Source organism: Acomys minous (assembly GCF_964271855.1).
Source record: "Acomys minous genome assembly, chromosome: 8".
Taxonomy (NCBI): Eukaryota; Metazoa; Chordata; class Mammalia; order Rodentia; family Muridae; genus Acomys; species Acomys minous.
The window spans coordinates 62,585,878-62,600,592 of NC_140489.1; the positions used below are offsets into that span (position 1 = coordinate 62,585,878).

Sequence of the window (14,715 nt, forward strand, 5' to 3'; positions counted from 1 at the left end):
TATATCACTGTTGGACCTCAGCTTTGTCTAGGCCCTGCATCACTTCAAGAGGATCAACCAGCCCCTCACCAGCAGCTACCACTGCAAAATCATCCAGCAGACTTGAACCCAGAGCATCCTATGTGTTGAGCTCTAGAAGATGAAGACATAAACTCTGCACTTGGGAAACTATGATCAAATAGGGGGACAGTATTATTATTGTTGATGACAATGACTCGTTGCCATGCCTTTTACTAAATAACTTCATCTCACAGCAACCCTGGGGCAATATCATTATTCACAAAGATGCTGGAGCTCTGAGAGGCTAACTTGCTTAAGGTCACACAGCTAACTGGTGACAGAACACATGATCGTTCTCTAAAGATTACATTCCAACTGCTATGTGTTGTGTGACAAAACTTATCCTGAGGCGATGCTACACACACATCTACTCACCCCAGACAGGGAGCTTATGACAGACCAAATTATGGATACCATCCAAGTCCAAATTGGCTAACCAATGAGTTTTATTCAGATTACTGGGGTATGGGTGAGGGGTTATTTACTGGAGAAGAAATGACTCAAAGACAGCTGCTTTGCCAAGGCCAATCCCAGCAAGGATGACCCACTCACAAAAGCTAGGAACCTGGAGCACACTTTATAGCCTGCAGGCAGCTCAACAGGCTGAAGAGTGTCCTTTCCAGGTGCTTCAGTTGGTTCAGGCCACTTGATTGGTTTCAGAGTCTTCTTTGCAACTTGCCTTGTCTGAGAGTGACGCTGAGAAGCTTGGCTTACTTACTACTCCTGGGAAGGAGCCTAGAGAATCTTTTCAGTTTCAGGGACTTCCTGAAGCTAGTTTTGAGTTGTTTACCTTCCTGTCCAAAAAGCTTCCATGCAGAATGGAACATTTCGCACTGGGAGGAAACTTACACAATAATGGGCAAGGCAGACATTTTCAAAAAGTGGAGAAAGCTGTAAAGGAGCATATGGAAGACAGCCTGGGAGCTCACAGAGTCATTGTCCTGGTTAGGTTTTTTTTCCCCCTCAACTTGACCCAAGCTAGAATCATTCAGGAAGAAGGAACCTCAATTGAGAAAATGCCCCCACAAGACTGGCCTATGGGAAAGCCCAAGAGGTATCCTCTAAATTAGCGATCTATGTGAGTGGGCCCAGGCCAGCCCACTGTAGGTGGTACCACCCCTGGGTCGGTGGCCGTGGATGTACAAGAAAGCAGGATGAGCTGCTCCCTAAGCAGTATTTCCCCTGTGGTCCCTGCTTCAGTTCCTTTCCGCAGGTTCCTGCCTTGAGTTCTTGCCCCAACTTCCCTGAGTGATGGAGCATGACCTGAGAGCTGCAAGTTGAACTAAAGTTTTCCTCCCTACATTGCTTTTGGTCATAGTGTTCGTCATGGCAGTAGAATCCCTAAGGCATTAATCTAACTTAGTGTGGAAAGTTAGAAAAGAATTCTCAGAAGAGAACATTCCTTAGTCCAGGGACAGAGTCATTAATGCAGGCCAACAGAAGGTAGCCATCTCTCCATCTCCATAGACCTCCTGTCACGTCTCTACCCAATTCCTCCTCCTCCTCCTCCTCCTCCTCCTCCTCCTCCTCCTCCTCCACATCTTGACTGGACCAAGTGTGGTTGGCCAGCTCAGAGTGTGATTAGTCCTGGTAGCACACTTGAATTCAGGGAGAGGCCATCCCCCCTTCGTCTCTGCACCTCTGCTCCATCCCCAGGTCACTCAGTTTTGATCATCAAAGCAAGTAACAGCTTTGGCTGCTTGGGTGTTGCCTTCCTGTCAGGTGAGAGTGAGCCCTGGTGCTTGTGGGGAAAATCAATGCATTGAACCCAGATGTATCTGATGGGGTGACTCCGTTACAAACTCACCATGGCATCCTCGAACAATCTGAAGATGCTTCCCTGTCAGACCACAGCTGCAATACGCCTATGCTGCTTCGTATGCTCTTATCGCAGTTTTAATGAAGTGTAGTGGGTTTGAAGTAAAGTCCGTTAGTTCTCATGAAAAGAATTAAAATTTGGTCATGTGCTGCATTTGAGCTCTAAAGCAGACTCCGGGCTCATTATTCAGAAAGCAGTCATTTATTTTCATCCCCCAATATTAATTGTGCTGCTGTATTTTCACCTGATGGGATGATGAGCTCATTATTAAGAAGGGTTTGCCCATAGGAAATGATTGATTACAATTACTTAGAAACCAGTGCTCAGGGAGGATTTGAAAGGGACAGACACTGCAATGCTAAAGGGGTCCCTGGCTGGAAAGAGGAAACTAATTACCGACCACAGCTCTAGTGACATTCCAAGGCCAACCAGTGTGGTGGTCAGGATGTCTGCAACACTTGTGAAAGTACCTGACTACGCCTCCTTCCTTCCCGCCTGCCCTCCCTCCTGCCCTCCCCCTCCCACTGCCCTTCCCTCTTGCCCTCCCTCCTGCCCTCCCCCTCCCACTGCCTTCCCTCCTGCCCTCCCTCCCACCTTTCCTCTCTCCCTCCTATCCTCCCTCCTTCCCGCCTGCCCTCCCTCCCACCTTTCCTCCCTCCCTCCCACCTGCCCTCCTGCCCTTCCACCATCTCTCCCTCCATCTCTCCTTTCTCCCTTTCTCCAGCCTTTCAATTTCTAGCAAAAAATCACTGCTGATGAGTGTAACATAGGGGAGTCAAGCAAGGTCTTTTAGTTCATCTCCTAGCTCTTCCATTAACTGTGTATGCCCAAATGCAAAGATTATCACTCTACCTCTCTTTACAGATTGCCAATAATTTTAATCTCAGAGGCCTGGCATATAAGTAGCTGCTTGGTAAATACCTAATGGATGAACAAACCATGCCAAGGGCCTGTTCCTGTTCTCCTGCACCTTCCCCCACCAAAGTGCTTGTGCTCACAGTCAGAAATTCTTTTGGAGATCACAAGAAGCAACCTAATTTCTCGAACCATGGTTCTGAAAGATGCTGAGAGCACAGCTTACAAGGTGAGTGGGAGAGAGATTGTGTGTGTGGGGGGGGATGAACTACCAGAACATTGGGAGAAAGTAAAGGAGGTTGTGGAAAAGCAGAAAAGTCAGGAAAAGAAGGAGGAAGGGGATGTTAGGCAGGCATGGGGTCAGCAGCGTCATCACAACTTTAAATAGCTCTGGGTTAATCTAAAACAAGCAACATGACCTAGTAGTCTTAATAAGTGCGAAGCACGGGTTGCCCCATGGGAAGACTCTCACTGGTGGCAGTTCAACAAACTAAATAGAAGGTTAAAAAAAAAAACAGAGAGAATGGAAAGGAAGTGAGAGAAAATCCTCTCTGACTTTAGAGGTGGCTCAGCAGTTCCAAACACTGGCTGCTCTTCCAAAGAACAAGGGTTCAATTCCCAGCAACCACATGGTGGCTGATAACCACCTGTAGCTCCAGTTCCAGGGAACTGACACCCTCTTCTGGCTTCCTCAGGCACTATACACATGTGGTATACAGACACATTTGCAGGATGTGTGTGTGTGTGTGTGTGTGTGTGTGTGTGTGTGTGTGTGTGTGTGTGTGTGTGTGTGTGTTTATAATCATTATAAAAAAGAAGAAAAGAAAATTTCTCTCAACTTAGAAAATTCTGGTCCTCTAAGAACCGGCAGTGCCTCTGCCTTCAGAGTGGCAAGAAACTCAACTGTTTCCAGAAGTTCTGGGAGGAGCCCCTGTTCATGGCCATGCCCACAGGTCAGCGCCATCCTACTGGGAGAAGAAGCTTGCGTCTGCCAGAAGGCACACCAGACTCGCCCAGATATCATGGACTCTGTGAAATGTGACTCGAATCGTTGCTGTCTCTACTGGCCAAAGCCAAGGGGATGGACAAGTGTCCCTCAGCCTGTCCAGGAGCTTGGAAGCCACCAGTACGTTCCTTCCTAGTCTCACCTAAAGCTAACTCAGGTCCCCAGGCTTCCCCTCTCTCATGGCTCAGCAGGGGAGACATGCTATTGTCTGCTTTATGCACAGCTCACTCCTTCATACTCTGAGTTTTAGTCACCTCCTGCACAATCAAGGCTTTGAAAACTAACTAGATAAGGAGAGCTATTCCCAGTCTCACTTGCTAACACATCCTAGAACAGGGCATTATGGGGCAGCCATGGGGGAGGGGGCTGTAGTTAACTCTGCCACTTCAGAAATTAGCATTTAACGCTAGCTGTGTGGCCTTCCAAACATCTTCCCAAGGCGCCTACAGGTGAGAACAGTTGCCTCCACAGAGGGAAAGCAGGATAACGCATTTCCCCCAACAGAGTGTCAGTACAGCCAGGAAAAGTCCCCAGTGGCTGGCCTACAACTTTCTTGCCCAGATATCCTTAAGAAAGAAGAATTCTCTTCCAGTAGAAGCAGAAGCACCTCAAGGAAACTCTGAGAGCTGTGACTTGCTCTGGTCGCCCAGCCACACGAGGTGAGTAGGGCATGGGGTCCTCAGCCACCCAGCACGTTCTTCCACAACACCAGGCTTTGCACCCTCAAGTTCTTTTTCAGAAAAAAAAAGCCTTTCAGGAAATCCTCATGACCTTGTGTTGGTGTATGATAACTTTCTTAAATTTTTCCATACAGCATTAGGCCTCCTTAGATGAAATTGAAGAGAAAGGTCATCTTTCTCGATGCTTAAATGAGAGCATGACTCAGAACAAACAGAGAAGAGAAGGCAGTAATCCCCACATTATTTTTTAATACCTCACGTGGTACTCCGGGTCCCAGACAGAAGAGCCAAGATTCCAACAAGCCTGCCTTACCTTACATAACTGTTTACCTTTACACAGACTCTAATCTCCGGGACATGAAGGTGCCTACAGAAAAGGCACCAGTGTCCTTTCCTCTCAGCCCATGCAAAAACACACAGAGCGAGACTGGCTTCCGGGAAAACAGACCACCGGCTCCATGTCAGAACAGTAAGTGTGATGCTGGCAGTGTGAGCAGACCCTCTCTAGGCTAGAGAAGGTGGTGGGGCCTGGAGGAGGGGTTAGAATGGCCCCAGCACCAGCAATACCCCTCCCAGGCACAACAGCATCCAGAATAGTCTGTCCTTGGCGATTCCTTGCTTGCCATCTTCTTGAGAAGACAACACTCAGCGTGAATCATTAGCAGGCCAGTGCAAACCTGCTCAGGAAAGCGCTACTTTGGAAGCCAGGCAGTGCAGGAGCCTGCAGGAATCCCCATGCGCCCCGAGTCAGGGTCAGACATGAAAGAGAACAGGACCCAGGCCTGCTTCTGTTAGTGATCCTGCCCATGCCCCATTAGCAGGCACTAAGTGGGAAGCACAGGGATAAGAGTGCTGGGCTCTTGGCTTTGAAGACACTGAGGCTACAGCTTTCTGCTCTCTGGGCTGCTGAGCTGTCACAGGATATACACGCACACTCAGAACAACGCCCTTACCGTCTTACTCTGCAGCCCTAGAAGCAATTTCTGACTGACATTCAGTTACATGAACAGAATTTCAGCTTTGTTATTTGGCAATTTTTTTTTTTTTGGTGTTTGTTTTTGTTTAAAATCTCCCACCTCATTCTTCCCCAAAGGAAAAAAGAAGAAAAGGAAGTAGCTATCTGTCTAGTTACCTTTAGGGAAGTAAGAACTGTTTACCGTGGAGAAAGGGGGCGGCAGGCGTGGTCTGCTCTTTCTGAACAGTATGGCACTGACCTCCTCATACCACAAGTTCCTGATGCTGCAGCATCCCCTTGGCAACCCGAAACACAAGGTCACAGGGTGTAAACTCTTTCTTCTTTTATTCAGACAATCCAGGCTGGCCTGAGCTCACCATGCCGTCTAGGCTGGACATACGATCCCGGAGTTCTGCCTCAGGCCTCCCAAGTGCTGGGGTCACAGAAATACAGCACTTCTTTCTGGTTTGGGGGTTTGAGGATTTTCTTTTTCTTTTTCTTTTCTTTTCTTTTCTTTTTTTTTTCTTTTTTTTTGTTTGTTTTGTTTCTACTTTGTTTTGTTTTGTTTTGTTTTGTTTTTATACCAGAGTTCACTGTGTAGCCCTGGCTGGCCTGTAATTTCCTGTGTGGACCAGTCTATCTTGAACTCACTGTGGCCCTCGGCCCTTGCCTTTCATTCAGGCAAAGATGGCACCCTGTCTGGGTTGTCCAGGTCAAGGAGGAACAGGCTGGGTTTCATCTGGGTTCTTGTCTCCATCATTTGTTCTTCCTTATAGACATGGCTTTAGATGTACCGAGTAGCTCCCAGATGCCTCTCTGGGGCTTTTCCAACCCGACAGAGGGCCGCTATGAAACTGAGGAGGGATTCCAGTTTCGGTTCATTCTCCTCCGTCTGTACACTTACTTTAGGCAAGGGAAGAATCACATATTTTTGTAATACCCATTAGCCCAACTCCAAAGTGAAAACGCAAGAGGTTGGTGACCTCTGTGCTCATCCGTGTGTCGGCACATGTGCTGTGGACCCATCTGGTGCAGCTCTCACACACTGCTCCTCTGGGAATATGTGGCCATGTGTCAGATGTAGGTACCCAAGGGATAAACAAGGCCATTTCCCTGGAATATTATTTGTTTTCCCTCAAAGACTTGCAATTGGAACATAAAAGAACATTAAGCGAAGCACCTTTGTATCTTAAAACAACACCTATGGGCTGTAGTAATATTTCAACCCCAAATGGGAGAAGTGAAACCTAATTCTGCAGGCAAGGTGAGTATCCTGGCACGTGTGAGGCTCTTCACTTGCTCCTGCTCCTATGGGTGCGGTCCTTGCACGGTTACACTTAGGAAACACTCCTGTCCTGCCAAACAAGGATCCCAGCCGTCTTGATGTTCTGAGGCAGCTGAGGTTCCTTGGGAGGCCTGACTGAGGCTGACCGCACGATGCCCATGCCGGAACATGCTATGCTCCGCTCCCTGCTCCAAATAAACACCCGCTGTCTGCCTGTTGCTGCTGCATCTCACTTGACACTAGTTAGGAGGCCATTAGTAGAAAACAAGAATCTGCTCTGTCCGCATCTGCATATTGGACAAGCCCTGCACTATGTAGCGTGCGAGGCCTGATAAGAAGCCAGCACAATCTGCCCATTGACTGCGGCCCTTCGTCTCCAGTCCCAAGTACCAGAGTCTCCTGGCCAAGACTCTTATTTTGCATGTTTCTGGCTGTCCCCAATTGAATGTCTTCACTTGCACCTGCATGGCACGTGGAAGAGGAGAGAAAGGGAGCCTTTTGAGCTGATTCAAATTCCTGGCCCTCACATTTGTTCCACTCTTGTGTGTCTTGGGGATTTCTAAGTTAAGGCATAAACATGTTTAAAGAATGCTGTTTTCATGCCTCCACAATGCACTGTTGCTTTTGACCCAATCCTCCCAGAAATATGGCGGCTACTTCCCTCATGCCCCCACCCCAGCAGGAAGCTGGGCTGTGATGACAGGGCTCTTTCTCCTCCTCCTTCGTGAGTGCTCTGAGGTCAGTGAAGCCTCTGTCCAGCTATTCAGGGAGAGCTCAGAATCTCCTCCTCTGAGTTAAGCATCTTCACTGTGTGCTGCAGATCTGACTCTCTCTCTGTTGATTTTGCAGTACCAAAACTGACCTGGAACACGGCTAGCCAATTGCCCTAGCCCATAAAAGGAACATAATACAAAGGCATGCAGACGAGAGACTACTGGGTGCCAGGCTGAGTCAAGAATCTCGGGTGCCAACGACTGATGTTGTAAGGTTTAGAAAGAATTACTCTAATTGCCAAAACTGGAATTCCTTTGGGAATTGGCAGCTAACGTCCACGAATATAGGAAATTTATCTCTTTAACTCTCCTTTGACCATTTGTTGGCAAAAATGGAAAAGGTAGCATATATCGATGGGTCATTCAGAGAGGTCATATGCAGCACCTGGCAAGACAGGGCAGAACACAACGGAACAGCTCTGCACAGAGAAGGAAAGAAAAGGAGGAGACGAGGTCCCATCAACATTTCAGAAGGCAGGAGAAGAAATATGTAAACTCGGGGTATACTAGGTCCCACTTAAGTTGTTTAGGTTACAGGGGTGTGAAATTCCTGACTCCCCCTCTTTAGACAAATCCCACTGTCTGTCCGTGCGAAGGTCTCAAGTGAGGGCTTTCGCTGTTTTTCTTCCTTCGTGGGAGCAGAGAAAGGCGATGAGTGAGTGTGTGGGACTGCACTTGTGGGTGTCGGGTGACCCACAAACCATTTCTCTGGGAGCAGGAACCAAATGCTGGAGTTGCCACCTCCTGCTTTCACCCCAGTCCTGGGAAAGTTCAGCTATCCGATGTGAGGGACAGGCGGCTTCTGCGGGTCTCCACTGACCTCCCAGCATGCTTAGAAACATCTTTTCACAGTGCCCCAGACTTGGCTTTGCTTCAACCCATCTCATTATCCCCTCTCGTTCTTTCTAGTGTAACTTCGGCTGTTGTGAGAGATGAAAGGAAGGGTTTGCTGAGAAAAGCCCCCAGATGAAAATATGCTTAATGATTCCTCTGATTTCTCAGAGACATTTATGGCGGGCCTCATCAACTGTGAGGTCTGCCATTGTCCTCTGTGAATCCCATGTGCGGTGGGTACAATTGTTTTTGAAAAATATTTGTTATCTTGAATCTACTGCCATAATTAGTTGGCACAAATAAATATGATAAGAAATTGTGATAGAATCCAAATTAGCTTTGTCAGAGAAAGAAATCTTTCAGGTCATGCTGGGGATGTGTTTTCCCATCTTCACCAGTCTCAGGCCACGGGGATGAGGAAATGTGAACAACAGCCTTTCTCTAAACTGACTGTGATGACAAGTGTCCTTTATCGCGTTCTTAATAAAACTTAAAAAAAAAAATGAATCCAACTACATTTGAACTTGTAGGAAACTTGATCACTGAGGGACAGCTTGAGGTCGATGGTCTTTGAAATTATTTTAGTCTTTTCGCCAAGGTCTCCACAGGTTTTTCCTCAGACAGTATCTAGGTAGGAGATGGGAGAGTTGGCCCACAGCATTTCCAGATTTACCTCTGCTGTATTTAAAGCCTTTGATTTCTGCTATTTCGGGGGAGCCCCTAGAGTTCTGGGAGGTGTAAGACTGCAGTTCTGAACATGGGCTCAGCTCATCTTCACTTGCTATAGTACTTACTCAGTGTTCCCTACCGCTGTGGTACTTACTCAGTGTCCTCTACCGCTGTGGTACTTACTCAGAGTCTCCCCTACTGCTGTAGTACTTACTCAGAGTCTCCCCTACCGCTGTGGTACTTACTCAGAGTCTCCCCTATCACTGTGGTACTTACTCAGAGTCTCCCCTATCGCTGTGGTACTTACTCAGAGTCTCCCCTACTGCTGTGGTACTTACTCAGTCTCCCCTACCGCTGTGGTACTTACTCAGAGTCTCCCCCACCGCTGTGGTACTTACTCAGAGTCTCCCCCACCGCTGTGGTACTTACTCAGAGTCTCCCCCACCGCTGTGGTACTTACTCAGAGTCTCCCCTACCGCTGTGGTACTTACTCAGAGTCTCCGCTACCGCTGTGGTACTTACTCAGAGTCTCCCCTACAGCTGAAGTTCTGTCTTCTCAGATGTAATAAACTCTCTTTCTCTATGAAGAATAACAAATGGAGTTATTCATAATGGGAAAAGATGATGAGCTCATGGTGCAAAGAAAGCTCAGGTAACTGACTTCCCTTCTATTTTGCAGGGCTGGGGGCTGAACCCAGGCCTTCTATGTGTAAGGAAAGCAGCCTACCACTGAGCTACAGCCTCAACCAAGATACAGGCGTCTATTGGAAATGTGGTTCCAGGAAAATATGTATTTCTCAAAGTAAGTCAAAGCCAAACTTCCAAATCCAAAAGGAAATTGTTTTCTGATGACAAGGGAAAGAAATTAAGAGTCCAGAGGGGTTGTCTTCATGACCGGATCTTATCTGACCTGTAATACAAACTCCAGTTCCCCTGGTGAGCTGGGGACGGTTACTTTGCCCCTCTGGCCACTTTCATCATTATCAGTATTATCATAGCCAGCATCTATTGCCCTTTTAGTATGATTTAGGCACTGGGCTGTTTTCATTAACACTTATTTCTTGGATTACACCATTTAATGTTTCCAACCACTTGATGTGCACTATAATCATCGACAGAACAAAGCATACGAGATAACAATAGCTAGTATTGATTGAATGTTTACTGATGAGCTAGGATATTGCTTATTCATGCTACGATTCACTGAAATTAATGCTAATGTAGTGGGAGGTGGGAGCGTTAAGGCTTTTCTAGGGGGATTAAGTTCTCGTTCTCATATTCCTGGATTGGTGACACCTTGGATGGGTTGCTGTAGTCAACGTGGGGGTGTCCCCTCTGTCCACAAGCATGCTTCTCCCGGCCCATTGCTTACTCTTCCGCTGCTCTCCTGCTGTGCCATGATACTGCACAAGGCCCTTCCTAGATGCACCACTCTGTTTCCCAGACTTCTAAACTTTTCTTTATAAAAACAAACTTTTCTTTATAACTCACCCAGTCTCCTGTATCCTGCTATAGCAACAGAAAATGGACCAATGCACTCACTACAAAAGGGTCTAATGTTAAATCCTTTACAAGTATCATTTCATAAGCTGCACGTCATAACAAGCTAGGTGCTGTTATACCTCCATTGAAGGGGAGGTTTTGGAGAGATGGCTCAGCAGTTAAGAGCAGTTACTTTTCTTCTAGAGGACCAGAGTTTGGTTTCCAGCACCCAAATCAGGCGGTTCACTTATACTCATATGTACATACCTACACAGAGAGAGGCATGCAAAATTAAAAATAATACAAATAAATTCTAAAAAAAAAAAAAATTTAAAAAGCCTTCTATTTAACAGGGACAGGAGGTGGGGGCTGAGAAATGGCCTTTTATTTACATATGCACACAATGTTGGCGCTTTGCTGTCATTTCGTCATTATGGCACATAGTGGATAGTATTCTCATCAGTGGGGCCAACCCTTTGAGCCATCTCCTGCATAATAATTTTCCTAGAGTCACTGGTCTACCATATGGCCTACAGCCAACACTGAAAGACTAGCTGGCCAGGGTTAAGATGTGAGAAGTTGTTTGATGCTGTTTCATCACTATTTGACCTCAGGCCGTACAGGAATGAGTGTGTGCTGTCTTCCACTAGTCTCCACACGATCCAAAGAAGTCAGTAGTAGCCTCCATCTCGTCATACATGTTACCTTCAACAGCTTTTCTCTAAGACTACAGCAAAAAGATGGTGCGATCAGGGGCTCCTGACAATAGAGACACCTTGTTTTTGCTTTCCCTAATTTATAAGAACAAAAGAAAAGACAAATGGAAACTCACTAGCATGAGTAGGAGACAGGGTTATAACTTAGATTTCCAAATTTCTGTATCTCTGTAGGTCTCTGCTTGCTCTCTCTCCCTCCCTCTCTCTCTCTCTCTCTCTCTCTCTCTCTCTCTCTCTCTCTCTCTCCCTCACACACACACACACACACACACACACACACATACACACATGCACACACACGCACAAAGCATATAAATACATGTCTATATGCACACAAACACATCTGTGTACACACTTGTAGAATGGCCAGTAACAGATTAGCAGAGGCAAGCGTGATCATGAGCTGCCTAGCACAAGAGCACAGCGGGAGATTTGGTAATACTTCACTCTCATGCATTTTCTGTAAAGGGTCACAGTTCAGTGCTAGGACTTCATAGAAGACACAGAAACAACCCCAATCTGTTAGACTGACTGTAACTCTGAGGAGCACTTGTATCTAAATTATAGTTATTAGTGTTATTTCTGTCTCTCGGGAAATGATAAATTGCACTTGGGTCCATTACTTAGCAGAGTTATTATGCACTGAGAAACTTAATTTGGGGACAGTTTTGATTTCTTTGAAGAAGAAAAGATACGGCCATCCTTTGGCTGAAGCCTGGCTATTTTGGGTCCCAGGCAGATATCATCTTCTTGTGTGAGATTGGCCAAGTGTCACTCTTCCTCCATGGGTGGTGCAGATGAAAAGGAGAAACACATGTGGGGCATTTGCCCTCAGCTTCCTAATGAGACTCTTCCCTTTTCTGACATCGACTAAAAATAACATTTGAATGAAGGAATTAGGTCACCTGCGACATTTTTGGTAGTAACATAAAATTGGAGATGGTAGAAGGGAAGCCTTTATATGTTCCAGTAGAAGTGCACAGGTTCAGTGTGTTGGAACTGAGCCAGACATTGCCAAACACAGCTGTGGAAATTCCTCGCTTGGACCTCTTCCAGGCACAGGAGAGAGGGTGCACTTCCTGACGACTGCAGTACTCCCTGCCAGAGGCAGAAGCAGATAAAGACATCTTGAAAGTCTCATTTCAGTCCTACCAGTCTGTGTCTTACCCATGTGACACACTGGCCCCAGGAAGAACGCAAATCACCACATTTCCCCTACCAGATTTATTTCACTCCCGCAACACAGAAGGCACACACCATGGACCCGTTCAGTGCCAGAAGGCTGGCATGAAATTTAGAGCCTTTGAAGACAGAAGACACACGTCCGGACTCCTCATTCCAGGACCTTTCAGGATTCTTGGCACACAGTAGGGACGGTTGTTGAATGAATAAAGTCTGAAAAGCCTTTCAGCCTCTGATGTGTGGTCTACGGCTTTCGTCTCAGGTACTCAGACCAGCCCACAGAGCCCGCCCCCCACCCCCTTCTGTCCCCTCCCCCCCCCCCCGCCACCCCCTTCCCCACCACCAACTAGCTCAGCCGTGTAAGGCATGGTCTGATGGAAACACTGAACACATACAATCCTATCCTACATAAGACTATAAAACATGTCTGCCCCTCCCGTGCTCTGCCACTTCTTTGCCTTCCACACTTTATGTTTCTCCTGTGTATATATGAGACTGCCTTGGTAACCTCTGAAAGCCTCTGCCTGAGTCTTGACAGTGAGAACTTCTATCCATCCTTCACCCTTCCTCAAATCCTCAAATCCTTCTGTGCTTATCAGCACCCAGTGGCTTATATATTCACCTTTTAAGCAGCTTCACCACCTGGTCTGGATGGGGCAAACTGCGTGGGAACGATGCCCGGGCCTCAGCAAGTAGAAACCAGAATTTCTAGAGTGAATGAGCAGGAGATTGGATGTTTGTGTCAGTGGTGGCTCCCTGGTTAACAGGAGTCCCAGTGCAAGCATGCTCAACTGAAAGGATTTCAGAGACAGGATCCTGCAAAATTTTGAGCATTGGAATGGTGGTTGTAGGACCTCCTGCAGTCCAGAGCTGGATGGGGCTGCCAGAACTTCCGTGGGAGCTCCATGGAGACCTTGACCTTGGCCCCAGCATTACAGAATGGCTTTGTGTCTTCTCTTTTGACCTCTCGTTTCCTCTCACCCCAGCGCGTAGCGTATCAAGCCATATAACAGTGGCAGCTCCTCAGAGGGAGCTCACTGTTTCGCTGCCCCAATCAGCCGCCTAAAATCCCACCCTAGCTACAGGGGAGTCCTCAGATCAGGAGGCCCTAGCTCTTTAGCTTCTCCATCAATGAACTGTGCACACAGAACAAAGCCAGAGCTCAGAGGAAACAGAAGAGGACCTGGGCGGGGCTGCTTCCAAGTCTTTCAGGTCCTCTCCTGTTCGTTTTCCTTCCTGGTGTGCAGATTTTGAGAGCTAAGGTGCCTGATCTGAGCACACTGAAGGTCAGAATGGACCAAGGCAAGGCCTTGCTTGGGATCCGCTTATCCTCTGCACTCCACAGACAGCAGACAGTGGTGACAGGGGAGGACAGAATAAAAAAGAAGTCTGTCATGGCAGCCCAGTGGCCACTGAGGTGCTCAGCCCGTGGGGGCCTCTGCTTCCTCCTCCCCAAATCCCGTAGTTATGAGACCTGGATTCTTACTGACACACTCTGTTTAAAAAAATTCTTAGATTGTGTAAGAATTGGAATCCAAATCTCGAGCTCTGGCTACTTTTTAAATAATGTCTTAGTTAAGAATGGTGACTAGACTTTTAAATTGTTGGGGAAGACGAAAAGAATAATACTATTTCATGACATGAAAATTTCATGAAATTCAAAGTTCAGTGTCCACAAACAAAGTCATATTAGAACAATGCTGTGCTCAACTGTTAATGTATTTGCAATGACTGTTTCCCCGTTGCAATGATAGAGTAATTGTGAGAAAGACCACGAGGTCCTCAGACACTTAAACAGCTATTTCCTGAACTTTTACAGAACAATCTTAGAGGGCAGAGGGGGCCCAACACTCAAGCACATGGCTCGCCCTTGACTACTGTACAATCTTAACTCCCTGAGCCCTGCTTACCTCATCACCTTTTATCTAGATATCTATTGTCCTCAGGCATGGACTAAGCCCACCATGAGGCACTCAACAAAGACCTTTGTCTTTTTTGGTTAGTGTTGCACCCAAAGCATCTGAAACATCCTCTGGTAGGTAACAGAGACTGCTGACTGAACCAAGGATATGTTGCTTTATAACCCAATGATCTTCCCCAAGTTCCAGAATCTACTTCTCACCAAGTCTGTGGGAGTCTCATCACCTCCTTGAAGCCCTTGTGCCTTTATCCTCATCTCTATAATGAACTCCAGGGTAGGGGGAAGAGCCACACTTTCTCCAGGAAAATCTGAGAAAGTCTAAACCACCCCAACCTCATCTGTCTCTTGGGCTTGAAATGAACGTCTCCTGCCCACTGAAGGAAGACAAACTGCTACCGGAATGTTAAGCTCCCTTCTCCCCTCACCCCCCTATCCTCCTGTACCAACATTAATGACACCATCTATATAACTAAAGCAA

General features: G+C 47.0%; 1 long non-coding RNA gene across 2 annotated transcripts; it reads left to right on the plus strand.

The window, feature by feature from the left end:
• Positions 1 to 4,195: 4,195 nt before the first annotated feature.
• On the plus strand, positions 4,196 to 12,523 carry LOC311603352. 2 transcript variants are annotated; one of them, XR_014781064.1, is made up of 5 exons: positions 4,196 to 4,399; positions 4,761 to 4,889; positions 7,510 to 7,642; positions 9,616 to 9,738; positions 12,191 to 12,523. It is a non-coding gene; the product is annotated as an uncharacterized lncRNA (long non-coding RNA). The 2 variants fall into 2 exon arrangements; XR_014781065.1 differs by lacking the exon at positions 7,510 to 7,642.
• The last annotated feature ends 2,192 nt before the right edge of the window (positions 12,524 to 14,715 follow it).